General features: G+C 37.0%; 1 protein-coding gene across 1 annotated transcript in view; it reads right to left on the bottom strand.

The window, feature by feature from the left end:
* Positions 1–22,065, bottom strand: part of mafb (MAF bZIP transcription factor b) — an 88,290-nt gene that overhangs the window by 53,296 nt on the left and 12,929 nt on the right. The window lies entirely within an intron of this gene.

The following is a 22,065-nucleotide window of genomic DNA, read 5'->3' on the forward strand; positions in this document are numbered from 1 at the left end:
TATGGCCACAGTGAAGGGCAGCATCGCATTTAAGCCTGATTTATACTTCTAAGTTGAATCTACACTGTAGCCTCTATGTACATTCCAGTTTTTATTTATAATTTTGCGTTGTAATGTGCATCTACATGCAATTATACATGCAGACCACTAGTACGCAGTGTCCAGCGTATGTGACCGGTGTAACCTACGGTATCAAAGCAAGAGCCAAAAAAGCAGCAGCTTGTTGTGATCGTTATTGGTGATGGCGGCAAATATACAGCGACTTTTGATGCAGCTAGAATTGTTAAATATCACTTCTCTACTTGGTCCATCTTTTTTTATGTTGCAAGTGAAATGTGAAGCTATACACTCACCTAAAGGATTATTAGGAACACCATACTAATACTGTGTTTGACCCCCTTTCGCCTTCAGAACTGCCTTAATTCTACGTGGCATTGATTCAACAAGGTGCTGAAAGCATTCTTTAGAAATGTTGGCCCATATTGATAGGATAGCATCTTGCAGTTGATGTAGATTTGTGGGATGCACATCCAGGGCACGAAGCTCCCGTTCCATCACATCCCAAAAATGCTCTATTGGGTTACGATCTGGTGACTGTGGGGTCATTTTAGTACAGTGAACTCATTGTCATGTTCAAGAAACCAATTTGAAATTATTTGAGCTTTGTGACATGGTGCATTATCCTGCTGGAAGTAGCCATCAGAGGATGGATACATGGTGGTCATAAAGGGATGGACATGGTCAGAAACGATGCTCAGGTAGGCTGTGGCATTTAAACGACGCCCAATTGGCACTAAGGGGCCTAAAGTGTGCCAAGAAAACATCCCCCACACCATTACACCACCACCACCACCAGCCTGCACAGTGGTAACAAGGCATGATGGATCCATGTTCTCATTCTGTTTACGCCAAATTCTGACTCTACCATCTAAGCCTACGGCATAGCTATGGCCTGACACAAAAGTAGAAATAAGGCTTTATCCTTCAACGACAATCACAGAATGCATTGCAATGAGAAAGATAAAACCAGAATGGAGAGTCAAGATTAACAATGTACTGCATTGGACTACATCCAATATTTATGTGTGTACTGTACTATATTTTTATACTTAAAAAATAATAAGTTATCTTAGCAATATGCTAATTTCAAACTTTATTTGTATATATATCAGTATGTGTGTTGGGAATCTAACCCACAATCTTCACACTGCTAATGCTCCACCAGTTGAGCTACAGGAACTTATGTGACTTATGCTATTTGTAGGATGCGTGAAGTTATGTGAAGTGTTTTTAAATAAGTCACTAAGGTTTCATGGGGTCGCACTAAACATAGGAAGCAAATAGCAAGGCACAGGACAGGGTTTGTGAAATGTTGGGGTTAGGTTTTAAAACAAAGCGAGATAAAAATCAGAAACTTTCCTTGCAACCAAACCCTTTAAATGTTTCTCTAGGTTCTTCCTGTTATTTGTTTGACAACTTTGCAACAATTTCCTTTTCCACCTTCAGCATGTCACACTTTCTGTACTAAACCCTCTCAATCTAAGTGAAATTTCAGAAAGGAAATGCTGTTACGCAGATGTGATTTATTACGAAGACGTGTCCATATTTGATTTAATGTGATATTCGCCATCTGTTGAGCGAGATGACTTGTTTTACCCTGAAACAATTACAGTAAAAGCTCCACACGAAAGTCCATTTCCCATGATTCAAGAGATCAAACTGCCTCACTGGGGTTCACTGCGGTTCAAAAGTCTCTTGGCAGATTTGGCACACTGGTAGTGTATACTCACATACTCACTTTTGATGCTCTTGTCTAGTGCATTGTCCGAGCCAAAGTGCTCTTGATATGCTACAATTCAACACATGGATCACACATGACATTCACTGATTCTGAGTGTAGTGAATAGTGCACCTCAGTGTCATTTCAGGGCAAGGTCAGTGAGTACTTTCAATACTTGAATGAATATTTATGTGTGCAATAATTAAATGAGATTAACACACCTTACAAAAAAGGATCTATGGGGATAACATGGTAATCACATAAAATTTTCACATAGTGTATACAATGTGATGTGGTAGTTACTGAGATGATAGTTACATCTCAAAATAGCACCTGCAGTCTTAAATTTCAAAAGAAAGAAGGTAAAGAAGTAAACACACATATATAGCATCTGATTAATATGCAAATATGGATTGATTAATATGCAAATGAGTATTGATCTGATTTTTCATGGTCATGTTAATTAATATTGAATGTCTAAATACCAGAATAGCTGAAAACTTGCAGAGTTTGCATCTTTTTAATTAATTAGTGGGAGTGTGTGTGTCGCTGCATTGGAAATCGTCTACTTCCATATTGTATAGTATGCGAGGCGAGTAGCATGCAAAAAAAACCTTTGGCGACAAGTACATGACCAACTACCTCCAGCAAGATTTTGAAGTGTGCATTCGATGGATATCCTGCGAATCACCCATCAAAAAAGAAATAGAGGCGTCGTCATTTTCAAAACGATCAGAAAGCGGTTACTCAATTGTAAATACATAAGGAAAACAGTTCCTTGTGGTTAAATTGTCCTTGTTTAACGTCATTCAGGGGTTTCCAGAACAACGTCGTAACTCACTGCTGAACCACCATAGTACGATGCATAGTTGGAGAAACTAACCACCTTGTCAAGACCTTTCCCGAAAACGTAGTAACTTTGTCACACATTCGTCGTTTGAACCGTATTGGTTCAACAACTAGTTGATGATGTCACGTGGGAGGTGAAGTACTAATTAATCTGTTCAAATCAATTTAATGTCAGATTACTGTTGTAAATAACATATATTGCACCTGATGACTGATTTTGTTATCGTGATTTAGTTATCTGTCACTCCTCCCAAGGATTCCCCAGGGTCTTAAAGCTCGTAGGACTGCACACATGCGCAGTTTTCAAATGCAGCGCTTTAATTCTGTTTTCAAACTTAAAGACGTAAAATATATTTTTATATATATTAAGAATGATGGATAGCTCAAAAGCATGATCAACGTAAGTCTATATATTATAATAAAAAGGAACTGTGCGAAGGAAGTTTGCGATACAGCTTACGAATGTTCGTTTGAACTATGGTTTCGGGAAACACCAAATCGTTGATCTTTGTCAATAACGACGAACAATCTTACGACAGTAGTTGGCTAACGATGCTTTGGGAAACGCACCCCATGTTAACGGCTCACTTGTTGTTATAACGTCCTGATTCAAGAGATGTATCAGATGTAGTATATTTGAATTTCATTAACACTTATACTATATAGAATGTACCGTTTTAACGGCCGATGAGAATTAGACTTCATTTAATTCAGTATGTACTCTGACAGTATGCAATTTCGAATGCAGCTCTTTTAGGCCCTGCAAGGTGTCCCTTCAAATTGCCTGGACAAAAGGGCAAGGCAAGAAAATTGAGCTCTCTATAGGGTTTTTCACACTAGGTTACTCTAAACTATAATCCTGGGTTACCTGTTTCACATTTCATGCTGTTCATACTTAACTAGTGGTTAAGAGATAACCCTCGGTTTTCATAATCTGACGTTTCACACTGTGCATTCTTAAACCCTGGGTTAACGTTTTCATTAGCCTATTTGCGGTGTCAACAGTCATAATTGGATAAAAAACGATGTCAAACTGACTAATGAAAATAGTGTACTGTTGCTATAAATAACAGCTTTTCGCTCGGTTCCACATCCATGACAGAACAGGCCGTAATGTAAGTCTCTTTTTGCTGTTTTAAGCCTCCTGGGATATATTTTTACTCCAATTGAGGTATTTCAGTACACAGATACATGACATGAGGTGCATGCTATTCAGTTATCTGCAAAATTGTATGATTTTTACGAGTCATTATACAGGTTTAACCCCGTGAATGCAGGGATAACCCTGCTTCGGAGCAGGGTTTCATAACCCTAGGTTAATTTCAGAGATAACCCTGCTAACCCTAGGGTTAAAGCGGGGTTTAGAACGAAGATAACACAGGGTTAAGTGCAGTGTAAAATGTCTTTATCAATGCCAAAAAGTCAACTCACAAACACATACTTAATGTCAGCAATATATGTATGCATATTAAAAATGCATATAGTATTGTACTGTAGTTGTACTCTTTATAACTTTATTCATGCCTCTAAAACACATCTAGAACCTAATCAACCAAACCAAAAATATCCATAATTATTATTGAAACAGCATCTAGATCTCCTACATGAAGACACAGATCTCCACACCGCTTTAGGAAGTCATGTGATTACACGGGACGCTTGTTATACCTGCTATGTGCAAATGAAATGTTAATTTAATTCAGATGTTTAATTAGAGTCTGTGAGATATACTGATGGAGCGTTTGTTTAAACAGACGGGAAATCTGATAACTCTTGTCTGTTCTGTAGCGATTTGTTCTCTCTGGAGCTTGCTCCTCCAGCTGATATTAAAATACAACAGATCACGAGCTGAAACATGAGTTAAAGACTGACTTTGCAATATTCATTGTCACATCCAAAATAAAGGATAATCTTTTTAATATCTCAATAGCTTCTTCTAGACAGGTCTGCAGACGTACACGAATAATCATATTTGTACCAAAATTTTGACCTCTGTACGATCAATAATGATAAAAATGAATCAACACCCGTGGAACCAATCAGAATAAAGCATTCAACAGGCCCATGGTATAATATGAAAATAATGGTCACAGTGGATTCAAACACTGTCACAAACTGTGCGCATGCCTGTGTACAGTCTTTGTGTATGCAGAAATCCAGTTTTGCCCATCATTGTTATTTACACTACTGTCACAAGCTCAAATGTTTCCAATAAATGCACATAGAGATAAACACACACGTGCACCACAGTAATTGCTCATAATTCATAAATTTTTTGTTATAAAAAATTTTCTTCTTCTCCATGTGCAGTGCTCTCTCGCTCTCTCTCTCTCTGTGCCAGCACATGTTTGGAAACATCTTTATTCAGTGTAGATATATTTATGTTTGTGCTCATATTTCTCGTATTTGGCAATCGGTCAAAGTGACACACTTTTAGTCAAAGCCCTGTTTCTTCCTGTTTGTGCATGTGCTTGTACTTAAAGACACACGTGTACTATTTTTATTTTACCTACATTTACATTTCTTTATGCTTTTAAGCTACTGGAGGTGTGTGGACACAATTGGACTAGTTTTGGATCCAGAGTGCATTTATGAAATATAACAATGTCAATGTAAGTATGTATGTGTGCCTACTCCAGCCCTATTTTGTGGACAAATATGTTGTGGTCTAAATTTGGCAAAACCTTCTTTTGGGGGTGTCACCAAAGGAAAAAGTGGCTCAAAGTAAAAAATAAATGGTGTATAAAAAAAGCAGATATCAAAAATGTGTTTGGTATTGATTTAGTGGTGTGTGTTTTTGTTCACCAAAGGATTGTTGTGACCTTTATTCAGGTATGTCTGAATAGAAAAGGTAGAACGGAAAAGTAGATGGAGACATCAGACATGAAGTCTGACTCTTGTGACCCTTTTACCTTTTACAGTAACTGTATTCAAGGGTCAGATAGCAAGAGGTGTGAAATCAGACTCGATAACTCCAAAACATGAAAGCTGTTTGTGTGTTTATTTACTTTTTCTATTGCATTTTTTAAATTTTAAAATTTAGATTTAATTTAATTATTATTAGATATTTCTATATAAGCATGATCTCTATAAACATTTTTTATTTTATTTATTTATTGCATTTTAGTATGCTGTTTAATGCAGCTTTCATTTATTTTCCTATATTTTGGTAAACATATTTTCAAACCTTTTTATCTGTCTGCTATTGTGAACTAATATTTTGCTTTGTTCAAACGTCAAGATTGTCTCTTCTAAAAATCATCCTCTAACTTGAAACTCCGCAGAGATCGTCTTTAATTTTGATCTAATTTCATGTCACAGGAATCTCCGCCTTCACACGCAGCGTTTTTCTTCCATTTAACTCCGTCATAATGGCTTTCGCTTAAGTACGTCTGCGAGGCGACACAATTAATTGTGTTTCTATTTTGTGCAGTTAATTTCACACTGTTAAGCGGCGTGTAAAAACACATGAATGAGCGTGTAATTACACAAGTGAAACCGCAGAGACAAATGCACGTGCCACAATGATATAAGCGACTCAGGGTTCCTGGATAAAACAGCTACATTCCCAGTTGAGAGGTAATATTCTGAATCATGAGCAATACAAGTGCAAAACAACGGCAGTTATTGGGGGAAATAATAGACCTTTATATCATCAGCAATGCAATTAAGCAGTGAATAAAATGCCATACTCAATGCAAACTTACGATGGAATAATTTTAACAAAAAAACAAGTAATTTTAACCCATATGACCCTCTTTCCTTTGTGGTGCCCAAAATGGTAAATTTAACAGAATGTCCATGTGCTCTTTCATGTACTGTACGATGAAAGTGAATGAGGACGGAGGCTGTCGAGCTCTAGAAAGGTCTAAAATGATCATAAGATGTACCGTAGCATAGCATAAGAATCTTGGCCTCTGCCATAGCTCTCATTCACACATCCACATGACATGAAGATCTATTACAGTATATGCACGAATCCTACTTTTATGATACTTCATGGTCCTCTTTTGTGTCATCTTTTGGAAGACTGACGGCCCCAGTCCTCATTTATGGTCACTATGTAGAAAAAAGCTGCCATAATATTCTCCATAATATTTCTATTTGTGCTCCGAGGAAGAAAAAGTCACGCAGGTTTCAGAGATTAAAGTCATTGATGACAGCAATTTCATTTTTGGCTGGAATACCCTGGAAAAAATTGAATATATATTTCACTTAATAAATATCCAAATACTTACTATTAAACTATCCTTAAAGGGATAGTTTAGTGAAAAATAAAAATTACCCAATGATTTACTCACTCTCAAGACATTCATAAATTGAAAATGCTTATAATATTTCCGACGAACACAATCTGAGTTTTATTAGAAAATGTCCTGGCTCTTTCAAGCTTTATAATAAATGATTTATAATTATAAATTAATGTAATAAATGGTGCTACTGATTTTAAAGCCCCAAACAAGTGCATCCACCCTTCACATAAGTAATCCACACGGCTCCAAGGGGTTAATAAAGGGCTTCTGAGGGTAAACTGAGATTTTGTAAAAAAAATATCAATATTTAAAATTGTATAAACTATAATAACTAGCTTCTGGTAATCAGCAAGTAGTACGCTGAAAAAATTATTCATTCAGTTTACTCAATTTTTAAGGTAAGTGTTTGATATAAATTTATTTAAAGGTGCAGTGTGGAAAATTGTTGTGGCATCTAGTGGTGAGGTTGTGAATTGCAACCAACGGCTCTGTCCACTGCTCACCCCTCGCTTTGAAACACATATAGAAGCTAAGTAGCAGCCAACGAAGACAACTTAATAAAAACATTTCTGTCCATTAAGGGCTTCTGTAGAAACATGGCGGCCCCAAAATGGCGATTTCCATGTAAGGGGACCCTCGGTGTATGTAGATAAAAACGTCTCAAACACATCATTATGAAAGGTCTTTATACACCCATGATAATATACTTTTGAATATTATTTTGCATTTCTGTCAAGAGATCCTTTTAAGAATTACACACGGCACCTTTTGTAACTTAAATAAATTGATTGCAACCACTTAAAAAAAATACATTGAGGTAATTGAATGAATCATCTGTTTTTCAGTGTACATTTTAATTAGTACATTGCTATTTTTGTGCTAAATAATAGTGTTAAAGTTATGCATAAAGTTATTACTTCAGTGGAAACTTACTTGACAAACTTATACTAAATTACAGTAAAACTGATTTTTAGTGTACTGAGATAAATGGTGTCTCAAAACAGTACAGATGGGTACTTTCCAGTAGATTAAGTTTTTTAACATGTTTTTTGTATATTAAGTAGCGGATGAGTGCATGAATATTACATTTCATAAGTGTGTTTATAAAGTGTATTTTAGTGCACTTTTTTCACCTGGGTATGCTTTTAATAATACAGTACATTCACATCTTATCTTGATATTTATTGACAAAAATACAAACCTACATAAATCCATGTTGAAATCAGAAAACAAATGCTACTGCCTAGAACAACTGAAAACAAGACTCTAAATTCTGAAACCCACACAAGTTGCATTTTATTATAAGCAACACATATGACACAAAATAAGTGTCATATAGCAACCAAATTAACTAAGCGACCAAGGATCAAACATAAAGCATCCAGTGAAATTCCCAGAAGAGAGTTAAATCTTCGGGAATGACAGAAAGGTAAGACAGGTCTTAAAGCTAACTTTCATTTAGGGTTTGTCTGTAATATTTACCATATTTAACATTTAGATGTTTAAGATAAGTAAACAGCCATGTGCCTATTGTAGAAGCTGGGTTGTGCAGCTCAGTGGTGGTAAATATTTATGTGAGTGTATATTGGGCCTATTTCCTCTGTGCTATAATAAGACAGCATGTGTGTGTGAGAGAGAAATAAAGGACACAGGGAACATACTCTCTGTTTGTTTAACCAGCACAGTATGTTCACGCTGTGTGCCAACTTACTGCTCTCTTTCTCTCTCACTCGTGTGTGTGTATAGTCACAGGAAAGTAATTCAGACACTTCAGCTGCACTTACAGTATGTGTGTTTCATTGCAAATAACAAATTAACAAACCGAGTGGCATTTGAAAACAAATGATGATACACTTGCTATCAAAACGACACTTTTCCGAGCAATTTTTGCAGTGAGTTTTCAAGGTGATTTTCAGAAGATGTATAAAGTCAGGAAGAATGCAACGGCTACTTTTACCAATTTGTTAAAAAATGCAATGTCAATTTTGTCATCTACTGTATTAACATTTAGACACTTTTAATGGTTTCCTAAATGGCAAAAAAAAAAACACATAGAAAAATAACTTGTTTACTCTTTATTTACAATATAACACTGACGCATTTGAAGCCATATGTTAGAAGCAACATGATCTCACGCAAAAAAAAAAATTAATTAATTCATTCGTGTCCATGGCATGAAATTCAGCTTTTTCCGTGCCTTGAGAACAAATGTCTTTATAGAAATTCGAGTAATACGACAAACTGTTTCGTGCCGTGGCAAGACTTTCTTTTTTGTGTAATTTTATTTATTGTTTTCTCATTGTTTTTTTTCTATTTTTAAATCATTGTCACTTGGGTTTGGAGTTGGGGTTTGGGTAAGGATGTACTTTTATGTATTGGTTTCTACATGATTTTCTTCTGCTTTTAAAACTATTCTCGCCTGGAGTTGGGGTTAGAGTTGGGGTTTGGGTTAGGATGTCAAAAAATTTAACAGAAACTGCATTCTAACTCAACCACAAGCGAAAATAGTAAGAAAATAGGAAAAAACAATGAGAAAACAATACATAAAATGAAACGAAAAACAAAGTCATGCAACGGACATGAAAAACTATTTATAGAAATTTGTGTGAGTGACACGACAAAGACATTCGTGCCATGGACATAAATAAATTAATCAAATTTTTTGTGACTATAACACGACTTTCCGTGACATCAGTCTGATTAGAAAAAGATTCAGCTGATGAGCTAAAAAGCATCACCTGTCACAAACATCTAATTAATATTCATGTAGGGCAGTATGACATCAGAACAGATGGGCGGGGCTATAAAACTGAAAGAAACTGTTTCTATACACCTAGGTCAATTTATACCAATTTGTTAATAATAATTTGAGTGTATTTGTAATAACTTATATGTGTATAAATAATATTGTGTATGTGTAATATTTGTATGTGCACATAAAGATTTACAGATTATATATTTAAAAAAATAAATAAAGTAGGGATTTAAAGGGGTAGGAGTACATAAGTTTTACTTCTTCCTACTCCCTTTTGGACATGTGATTGAGTTGTTTTATCTCTATAAGTTTTTATTTTTTGTTACCATGTGTTTTGTTTTCTCTTTTTTTTATTTTGTAATTGCATTTACATGTTCAAAACAAAATAAATAAATAAATAAATACTGATTTACATTAACTAAATATTCAAAACAAATGATAAAGATGTATATGTATACTGCCCTAAAAAGTGCAGTAACTACGCAGACACTGAAACTGAGAAAAATGCCCTTAAAGTTTTACACCAGCCAGTCAAACATGTTACTGCAATTTTGGCACACACGTTTCTGTGAAATGGGACAACATTGAACAAGGAGACTTTGTCACAAGACACAACAGATCTCACAAAGCCAATTTCAACCATTAGCTCAATTTTGACCAAATGCGTAGTTACTGCGCTTTGGCATTGTAGGGCAGTATAAGTTTGTATGTCCCCTGTTTATTTAAAAAAAAAAAAATGTACATTCAATCTTCTGTTGTGTCAATTCAATTCAAGTTTAACAATTATACACAGATGAATAATCAAAGGGAAACAATACAACTACTATTTTTACTCCTGGATGCATTTATACAATCTAGAATGTTTCAAATTTGTAATCAAGAGACTTTGCTATGGTTAAATACAGCGACCAATGTAGATATTTTTAAACAAATCTCTATAATAGGCAGCATATTGTTTTCACCATTTGTTTCCTTTTATTATAAATGATCAAGCCGATGAGGAGCGTGTTTTATTTTAGTTGCCGTAATCTAATCCCCGGATATCTGAACCTGTGTGCGCAGATTATCACCGAGCTAATCTAAAAAAACCCAGCCGTCAGAATTCATTTAGACTGATGGGGAGAACACGTCCACGTCTCTCTGTTTACTCAGAACACTCAGAAATCGACAAAGTAATGAAAGAAAGTGAAGGTAGAAAGGCGGCACTGGTGGGAATTGGAGTGTTGAATCGTTAAAAAGCCGCTTTTATCCACAGAATGTTCTGGCTGTAAATGAGGTGTCCTAAAGGAGAGTACATTACAGTACCTGTGTGTGTGTGTGTGTGTGTGTGTGTGTGTGTGTGTGTGTGCGCGTGTGTGTGTGTGTGTGTGTGTGTGTGTCCCAGCGGGGAAATCGCACCAATATGCACTGGCCTGTGCTTTGCCTTTGATTTGTTGTTTGATTTTGTTTCATACTGCGTGTAAATCTGAAAGGAAATTTGTATTACTCCGAGGCTGCTCATTCATAACTTAGGAGATTTAATGGAGATCCAGTAACGTACAAAAACTGATATTTCTTCTAATATTCTTTGAAAGACTGGATAAGATATGGATAAGACGGCATAACTTAAATGAAACGAATAGTAACACTGATAACATACTGTTTTAAAAAGTCCATCCCCATTGACTTCTATTAAAGTAGCTTCCTCTGTCTTTCTGTCCTCCGCAGAAAACCAAAAGTCATACACAAAGTCTGGAACAGCATGAGTACTTTGAACAGTACATTTACATATTTTTGGTTAAAGGTTGATTTCAATCCCCGACCCCGAGTATGAGCAATAGTACAAGTGACGCCCGACTAATAGAATGACGTGTAAGCACATGAAAGTCATTGTGATGACTGGCACCTATACCGAAAATTTTAATTGATCTTTGGTGACTGTTGTGGTGACAATAAAAGAACAGAGGTTAAAAGAAAGCCTATGGTTTATTCGTCCCATTTAGGATGCATGATTTGGACAGAAACTGATGAGTTCAGTGGAAATGAGTCGGGTGTGTGAAAATAAAAGCCAAAAGTCGTCAAATGGCTTCCGTTTGACATTTTCGAGTGGGTGGCACTTGAGGTTTATGAGACATTGCATGGAACAAAATACACCCAATACACCCAAAACCAATTTCTTTGTATTACATAAGGCAAACTTCACTATTGCTGCTCATATATCGGGTTATCAACAAACTCTTGACCTTAAATGAAACTTCACTGGATAAGATGTCCTGCACCATTACTGTTACGGGGCATGAATGGAACCTATAATCACACGGCTTGTTGAGGAGATGAGAGCTATTATTTTTTATTAGACCTAGTAGAGGATTATTTTTCAAGATGATTTTCGGTTAGTGGGTGATAAAATGTGACCCTGTACGTGAAATCCAGTCTAAAGTCTCATAATCTAATTTTGAGATTAGGATCATCCAACGCAATATCATGATAGTTCATAAGTATTTGACGAGGTGGCTAATTCGTATTAATTTCACACTGATTTCAATCTTTGACTTTAGTCAATACTCAATATTAAAGATATATATTTTTGCATTATGATGATTTTATGTAAATCACAAAAAAATGACTTTAAAGGTGCCATTTGTAATAATTGAGGTAAAAGATTTTTAAAAATTAGTTACACGCATCAAAAGAATGAGAAGAAATAAGGGCAAAGATGTCATTAAAAAAATGACAAGGTATAGTGCTGCAGAAATATCAATCTGAATTAGCATGCTAAATTACTAGCTACAGCCCGACTGGTGTTGTAATACCAGTTTCGACCATGGGAGGCGGTATGCGGGCCACGCACATAACCGTCAGCCAAACTGCAATACACGAATAAGTGGGAGTACAGCCCTCTACTAGTACCGCTGCGTCCGAAAACTAAGGCAGCTGACTTGTTGATTTAAGATTTATGAATGCAGCTCAGAGAAATGCAATTCGGACAGCCATGGATTCGGACATGCCTTGATGCCTTCCTGCCTTGCAATAGGGGTTTCGGACGTATTTCAGTTCAGGGAAGAGAGCGGAAGAATGGCTAAAGCAAGAGACATTAACCACTACCACAAACATTTGCTGCAGGGAACAACGCGCTCGGAATCACAAATAAAATATGATAAATAAAGTAACCGAACCAGAGTAAATACTGGCACTGCTTTTCATCGCTGGAGACAACTAATGAACATGAAAGAAATGAGGTTCGACTCCGAAATGACAACTTTTCTTTTCGATTGGTAAGTAAGATGCTGTTAGTATTTCGCTAGAAGTTCACTTATAATAGGCATTGCCATAACCTATGCTCAGCTTGTACATGAACTACGGCTTTGTGCAGTAAATGTGGCTCCATCTGAAAGCAGCTGATGGCGATTCACTTTTAATCAATAAACCGGCTTCACTGACGAGAAGCGCAATGACTATCGCATGCAAATTATTGCGCATCCTTAGCTGTTAACGTTTAATAGTTAGCTCTACCCACGGATCCGATCCGGTTTTCACCCGTTATCTACCAAGCTGATGCTAAAATGTAACATTAGCTAAGAAGCTTGAAATGTCTTCGATTATAATGAACACCAAATGGACGCACGAAACGTAGCGGAAAACATTGCAATTTTAATGAGACAGAATGTTTTTTTTGTGACTAATGATAACTTAGTTGCTAATGTAAATCAAACTTGATATATGCTGCTGAATTTGCAGCTGCTAAATTAAAATAGACCAACTCACTTTTCTGGAGGTATACTGCCCCCGTCTGTTTGGCGTGTGGAGTATGAATTGATTTTTTTTTGGGCGGACATGTTAAATGGTCCCTTTAACTGGGTTTTCACCATAGACAGTAAAAGAAATGGACACAGCGACCCCATTGGATTCAACGGAGACAAGTGAAGTCAATTAGAAGCACGCACTTCCTGGGTGTCGAGCGTACTGCGCAGACTCAAACTGAGCTCAATGACGTGGATGTCACGTGAGCAACATGTCTGACAGTTGTAAGTCTTCTAATAGCCGTGCCACGGGAAATCTGAATCACCTACTGAATCTTGCAGAGACGGCGAGCGTGAACAGGAGCACATTTTGGTTAGTATTCTGATTAATAATCTCCCTTGACTTTATGCCTTCACGTCCACCCGATTGCCTCATAGTCAGTAAAAGATTGCCTTTGAGCTTCTCTCCCAGTCCATACAGTAATTTCTCTACTGTGCGACAGAAAGTCGCAGGTTATGACGCAATCGTTAGCCTATTTTTACAAAAACTGCTTCTACTGGGCCATAACGTAAGATACATGGTAATGGAGCCTTTAATACATTTTCGTGTTTCTTTAGAAATAATTAATGGACAAATGGAGTCTTTAAACGCCTCAGATGTAAAGTTATTCGCTGTCAAAGTGACGCCAAAATGAATGGAAGTCAATGGGATGCTAACAGCAGATGGGTGTTCGCTAAGCAATGGCGGCGTCCAGGGAAGCTTCAATAAAATATGAAACCCTGCCCCCCTGGTTTTCACGGACTTGGTAATAAAACAAAAACGTTTAATTGAAGATTGAAAGTTAACCCAAGCCAAAGAGACCAGGGGTCTCATTTATAAAACCGTGCGTAGGGTACTTACTAAAAGTCTATGTATGCACAAAAGCCAAAAAATATTACGACTTATAAAACAAAGCAAGTGTGCATAGACGAATCATCCTCAGATCCCACCCTGCAAGCCCATTCTCCCATCAAGTTTATAACAAATAAAAAAATCCATTTGTGTGGGAACTGGTGTACGCACGTTTTCAGACCTGTTTTGTGTGTACGCATGCTTTATAGACGTTTCATCGAATGCATGTGCGGTGACGTGATACGCGTCTGGTCTGAGCTTTACTTCCAGTTTCATTTTTTTATGGTCTGACTAGTTGCTAAACTGAACTCTTGAACAAATACCTCATCGAAAATAACAAATGTTTTGGTTTCCTAGGTAATCTACCTGTTGTTTATTTTGGATTTATTCTAAGCGGAGTTTACCGGAAGTTACGTGTTGACCACGAAAGCCGCTTGTTTATGTTGTTACTGCTGAAACCGTCTATAAATAAGGCTCCGGGTACAAAAGAAACCAGAACAGAATGCAGACTTAGAGCTGGGCTTTTTTGTCTTGGGCCATTAAGCAACCACATACTAACCACCTTAGCATCCGCAAAGCAATGTGCCATTCAAAACACTGTATAAATCACATAGCAACACCTTGACAACCATTCCATTCATATTAGCATCGTGGTGATGTTGCATAGGAAACCACCACTTAAATTTTCTCCAGAAAATGTAAAATCTAGTTATCTGTAAGGGGCACAGTGAAAAGCCGTAAGGACAGTGTTGATTATGGATGGCAGTGTGTGTGCTCGTGTGTGTGTGTGTGAGGTTAATACGCCATCCCTATGCATTTTGATTGATGTGGAAGTGCTTCCTCACTGCAGATAAGCATGCACAGAATCCTCATATTAATTTGAAATTATTCTAATTGCACCAGAGCCTGTGACGGGCCATCCTCCCCCACTCTCTCTCTCTTTCTCTCTCTCTCTATTTATATACATGCACAAGCACACAATTCATTTTACTACCCAGTTAATATGCTGCATCTGCTTTCTTTTTTCAGGTATAGCATGGGACCATCAAGCTTCTGGAGTCATCGGGTTATGTCAGCTGTCTTCAGACTATCGGATTTCCTTAAGGTGATAAGGTCTCAATGTGGAACAAAAGGTGCTTCTACAAATGTCTGCATCATTAAAGGCTAATCATGACGAGATGGAGAGAGAGACTCTGTAGATGACACACTTAGGGGCCGATCACACAGAGTGCGTTTATGGCGTCTTTTTTGAATGATTTTCTATGGGCAGCGTTATTTGCATTGTTTATCAACACAGAACGCCTCACGTTTTGGCTGCATCTCACGCTAACGCTTAACAATTTTGTTCACGGGACAGCTGCCTCGGTGGTTGCCTGGTTACATAAAAAGTTGTGCCGTACTGCTCTTCTTTAAAGTGACCAAAAAGGCAGTGCATTACACCTTGCGTTTCCAGGCGTTTAAAACGTGTTCTGTGTGATTGCCCCTTTAGAAAACAAAGTGTAAATGCAGGGATTGTGGGGGATGAAGTGGCTCAGTGGACTGAAAATATTTTCTCTCCTGAATACTGGAATTTAACGCCTTAAAGTCAGTGCTGGTAGTGGGCTGATACACACTCGTGAGGAGTGTTCAGAGTACCACACATTATTTTTGGACATCGGCATGTCTTCTGTCCCTGTTCGACAAAACTGTTTGTCCTGTCGCACTCACTAGAAAAACTTTTCCATTGCATAGTACCCCACGGTTTGGTTTGATTTGGGTCAGGTCATGTCGGCTCACCTAACTTTAGCTTGGTTAGCTTTTCCATCGAGTTTAGTAACACTTCGGAGTGGGAGGGATTATAGGCGTGTCGTTATATTTGCGCTGCCTACTGCTGTGACATCATGTGAGAGCGTCGATGTTTGCACATCGCGTTTATCACTACCTCTCTCTCACATGTCAGTTTCTGTACAAACACCTGTGGCGTCAGTCGACACGCTCCGCTGAGCCTGATTTAAGTTGCATTTAAGCATATATGTGGATGTGCGCTGGTATGGTGTTCCTGTTCTCAACCAGTGAATGTTTTTCATCGCCAAAAGGGAGTTTAGGAACTTATAGCAGAGCACAGATGACAACATGTTTACTTGAGAAAGCGCAAGCTAGCATGAAGGTAAAGCTAATCTTCTACATTATAGCGATGACCCTGGTAGTGACGATTCTCTCCAATCAGTGATCTACGGTGTTTTCGTGTCACGTTTTGGTATCAGCTCGGGTAGCTTGAAACCCCAACCGAGGTGGTACTAAAAAAGTATTGGGTACTACGTACTGCACCCAGTGGAAAAGCCCCTAAAAGTAAGCCGACCTGACCCAAACCATGGGGTACTATGCAATGGAAAAGCGCCATGAGTCTCACAAGCCAAACTTTGACTGCTTTACATTTAGTCTGACTAATAGCCTACCACTATTCTGATATGCAAACTCCATCTGACCAACCGCACTTAGCTTTATTTTCCAAGACACTTAGGGGTGGGCAATAAACAAATTAAAAGTAATTGTTTACATACTGTATCTTGATTACTTGCAAGATTACTTTTCCAACATTTGTAGTTAATGGATATATCCAATTAATAAACTAATAAAAAAACTTCTTGCGAAAAATTTGACTAAAAACACAAAAGTGAAAAAATATGTTTTATGTTCACAAATATGTAAACATGACACATTATTGAATTTTTAAGGAACCATTTTAAGTACTTTCATTTTAATGCAACAGTGATGCTGTACATTTCCAGTATAGTAAGCCAGATCACAGTAGTGAAAGTGATTTTCCCCCAGGGAGCATTGGGTTGACAGATGCTTTTCTCACAACCTGCCAGCCACGAGACTCAAACCAGCAACTTTCGGGTTACAAACCCAACTCTCTAACCAGTAGGCCACAACTCCTACAGTACATGGGTGCAGTGTTCACAATAGCGCTCTGCACCTGAAATCAGAAACTGCTGCTCCAAATTGCATTCAGCAGATTTTTTTCGGATACCAATACTAAATTTCCAAAGCGTGGGCACTAAACAACAAAGACAATGAATGCAAATATTGTAGATCGGGCCATCGGTGAGCACAATTCATTCTGAAATTCCCTGCTGAATGTCCTGTTTGTTCACATTAAATGCGGCGGGATTGTGAATGCCATTTTTGATTTTAAGAATTGTTTGTGACTATACAACAAACAGACAAACAAAACAAATCTTTACACTAACATGGTACGATGGTTTCAGTTAAATTAACATCTGCTCCTAATTGATTCAATTTAGTTCCATACAGGTGAATCACTAACACTGAATCCTGTTTCATTTGCTGACTCGGCTTTATCGCCGATGTTTCCAGAGATAATGCTTTAGCACATTTCCTCTATTTTTGTCTGTTTCTCGGTTTCCAACCCCACACTACTCTCACTACTGCCGAGCTGAGCTAAGAGAAAAGAAATGCGTTTCTATATATCTCCATATCCTCCGCAAGCTGAGAAATGTCATATATAAATGAACTCACATTTCATTCAATAGCCTACTGAAAAGTGTGTATATAAATATATAGTGTATAGCAATGCAATCAATTAATTATAAAACTGATATATAAAAATATAAATATATATTTGAGTATATTTATGCTTTTCAGAGTGCTGCACTGTTAAAAAAATAGTGTCAAAATCCATTAAAAACAAATGCGAGTCGAGTCTCTCGCGCAGACCGATGTTTGTGTTAACGTTACCCTATTTTCACACATGAATGCACATACAGCCATTAGCTCTGTTTCAAAGCCTGGTAAGCTGCCCACCTAGAAAGCATTTTAAGGCATGCTGCCGCAAACACTGATCCAATAAGCAACACAATGCTGCTTTCAAAGATAGCGTGTTCTGAATAGTTTACGTCTTCAGGTCAAGAATGCACTTATACTAAACCTATTCATAAAAATAGTCAAATTAAATTGAAAACTGTATTTGTGTACAGCACGTGCGTGTTTATTCACTTATTAGATTATTGGATTGTTAAGTACAGTACAGCACTCTTTGTATAGCACACATGGTTGCTCTGAGCGTTCCAAATCAGTCAAATATGTAGTTTCGTTCTATTTATGATGCCGCCTTAAAAGGAGCGGCCTATGAAGAAAGTTGATAGCAAAACAGATTTAGTAACAGAACTAGTGTGATGGGCACGTTTACTAAGTATACACTGCTCACAGTCTTTGCTCTGATATACTAATCAATTACACAAGTGTGAAATTCAGAAGCTGTATGCCAGGGCGACTGCAATTTAGCTGCTCTGTGCGATCTGTGGTGCATTATGGGAGTTTGGTCCACCTCTAATGACCTGATCAATCTGATATTGTAATAAGCAGATGAAATCAAACAAAAATTTTAAAGGTTAAAGGTGACTGCCTCTACTACGGAGGTACTACGACAGTAATCTCTGGTTTGTTTGAGGATGTGCTGGCATCGGGTCTTTAAAACACCTGTAAAACACACGAAACACGCTTTTAAAATGTTCACGAGTCCCTTGATTCCTTTTAACAAGCGATTACAGCTGTTTGTGGGTGTCTATACTTGAATCAATATGAACACATGATAAAACGTGTTTAACTAGGTATGTAAAAATGCAATGCTAACATGTGATACAAATTATACTAGGGTGACCATAAGTGCCATTATCCCTGGACATATCCTGATCAGGATTTCAGGTGTGTCCTCCGGAAGTCACATTTTCCGACTGCATACGTCATCGAGGTACTCACGTTTCAGTTAAAACATTGTAAAATTAAGATTTATTTATTTAAAAGCATACAATCACTGTAGTTATATTCTTACCTTGAAATGTAAGGGATGCTATACTTAAATAGAACCTGAAATATAAGCCTTGATGACGTATGCGGTCGACCAATGCGACGCACCTGAAATCCTGGCAATAGGAAAAATGGCAATTATGGTCACGTAATTAAAAATATAATCTTAAAAAATATACAAGTATAATTTTATACCCCATAAATAGTAAACATTTTAATTGAATAATCTAATTAATAACAATCATTCCAATTTGTTACCCTGTCTGTGAAATCTCTGCAAAGTTAAATTTTATTTTACCTTCCTCTTTAAAAAATTTGCTGTAATTATGCAGCTGGTTGCCAGTAACTTACTGTAGACGGTAAAGACTGAAAATGTTTTATGTTCATTTAACTTTAAACAAACTGTTGCCAGTAAATAACATAAATGTAAAATCTACAGTAAGTTACTGGCAGCTAGTTGCCAGTAATATCCAGTAAAACTGTAATTTCTGCAGAAATGTTTTACAGTGTAGATAAGGTTATTGTATTTTACAGAATGTTCTTTACATTATGTACTGTATGATGATTTATAAATAAATAAATGAAACTGGGTTTCCAAAAACTACATCTATATAAAATGGAAATGCATCAGTCCTGTCTATTTTTATATGCATGTGCATTTATTTTTGCATAAATGCATAACATGCATCAGGTTCTTAGCTTTAACAAATGAAGCTTCTTAAAAAGCACACATGCAGCAGCTACATGGCACGGTGAGTGCACGTGTGTTCAGAAACTTCCCATAATGGCCGCATGGCCCCTGCCTCAGCTCTGTTATTCCCTTATTTATTTATTTCTGATAGTTAGTTCCCGCAGAGCTCGCAAAATTAATGTCAGCCGGCAGAAAATAGACATCGAAAGCTAAAATTCAGCACTTTCTGGCCACAGAAGTTATTTGTCAAGCTAACAAGGAGGCTTCCTGTTCCTGGGAAAATATACGCCATCAAATCTGCAGCTTTGGGTACCGTGAAGAAGCGAATAAAAGCGAGGGATTCGGTGAGGAGGAGGAGGAGAGGGTTATGGATATCACGTCTGTCAGAGACGCATTCATCCTTCTGCTGACTGGAGATGGATGAACTGACCGGAGAACAGACGGGCGTTTATTCACGACTGTAACACGGGTGACTGTGCAGACTGCTGCAGTCTGAAGTGACTGTAAAAACACAAGTGATACGACCACATAAAAATACAGTTATGTACTGGTAAATATCTACAAACATCAACGCTGCAGTTTTGCTTGAAAATGGGTAATGTTTTTAAATGCAAAATTAAGAAAATGTGTTTAAATAAGCAAGAAAATGTTTCCAAATGTGGTTGTCTGAAATGGATACATGTCATTTATTTATTTAGTACTTTGTCCAAGTGCCACATTACTACAAACTTAATCATATTTTTTTGTATTCCTTTAAATCCAAACAGCTTTATAATATTGTCAGTAGTGTAAGTTTAAATAAAAATGAAGTGGGGTACCCATTGCAGCAAAGTAATTATCTAAAATATATATTCAACACTGTTAAGAAATTACAGTATTACTGGCAGCTGTCTGCCAGTAACTTACCGTAGATTAAAATTGATGTTATTTACTGGCAACAGTTTCTTCAAAGTTAAATAAATGGTAAACATTAACAAGACTTTTTATCTTTACAGAGTAAAACTAAAATAACAGTCTCATGCAAAGCATTCTGGGGCTTTTGTAAAAATAAAAAGTCTAATTTCCATTTAACTTTAACAAACTGTTGCCAGTAAATAACAAATTTAAATCTACAGTAAGTTACTAGCAAACAGCTGCATAACTACAGCATTTGTTTTTTTTACAGTAAACCTGAATAGAGTGTGTTCAAATCCTGCACAAATAATTGTTTACATGGCAACATTGTAAAAATGTGACAATGAAGGATACTTTTCCATTTCTTTGCGGTTTTCTAACACAGTCATGGTGGTCTACAGGAGTCCCACTCTCTGAAAATATGATGTCTCTATAAAACTATTTGCCAACAAAAATGTTAACCTTTAAATACATTTTCTTGTTAAACTAATAACACAAAAACATGAGCATCACACCATTGACCAAAAACAAAGCAAGACCAACCACTACTAACTTTCCTACTACTAACTTGTCTTGTGTTGTGTTGGTAGAACTTATTCACGCAGCCTCGAGTACCTTATTGCTTTTATAAAACGGTTACCAAATAATATTAAAGTAAAACATATATTAGTGCAACTTTCATGAAGTTAAATCAATAAAAGCATTCCTTCTGCAAGAAAAAACGTCCCTGACCGTAAACAACATTACGTTACATGTGTAATATGCATGAAAGCTCAAATAAAAACAACAAACCATTCTCAAATTGATATGCGTGGTTGCTAAGGACGCAGTGATAAATAGAACTGTTGGGTGAAGCAGTCATAGCAGGGTTTTATCGTGAATAAAGCACACCTATTGACCAATCAGAATCAAGGTTTGGAACTACTAATCGTTTTATAAGTATGTACCATATCAGAAAATTCAACAACATTCAACAAAAAATGTATATATTTATATAAGAGATATTTATATGATTTAAACAAAAGTGCGTTCCTATTTTTAGGACCTGCCAGCCCATCGGATTCGTCCTGGTGTTTACTGAGGGCCGCGTGTGAACACGTGGTGGGATACTTTACACAAGTCTGAATCCAGCCGTGGGTCAGAGCGGATGAGAGAGTACAGTGCCGTCTCTCCTTGAGTCTCTGTGTATTTTTAACTGTGTGGTTGAACGGGTATCTTCAGGAGACGCCGCTAAATATAACTCATTTCCTTATTGGCTCTGGTTACATTTGACACACAAACACACACATACATACACAAAGGATGGTACAGTATGCCTCATAGGAAGATTGAAAATGAATTGTGTGCAGGTCAATGAATCGTCTCAAACAACAAATAACCAGAAATATATTCCTTTTGAGAAATCGGCGAGCACAACATTGAC

Source organism: Paramisgurnus dabryanus, chromosome 23, assembly GCF_030506205.2.
Source record: "Paramisgurnus dabryanus chromosome 23, PD_genome_1.1, whole genome shotgun sequence".
In the NCBI taxonomy this organism is placed as follows: domain Eukaryota; kingdom Metazoa; phylum Chordata; class Actinopteri; order Cypriniformes; family Cobitidae; genus Paramisgurnus; species Paramisgurnus dabryanus.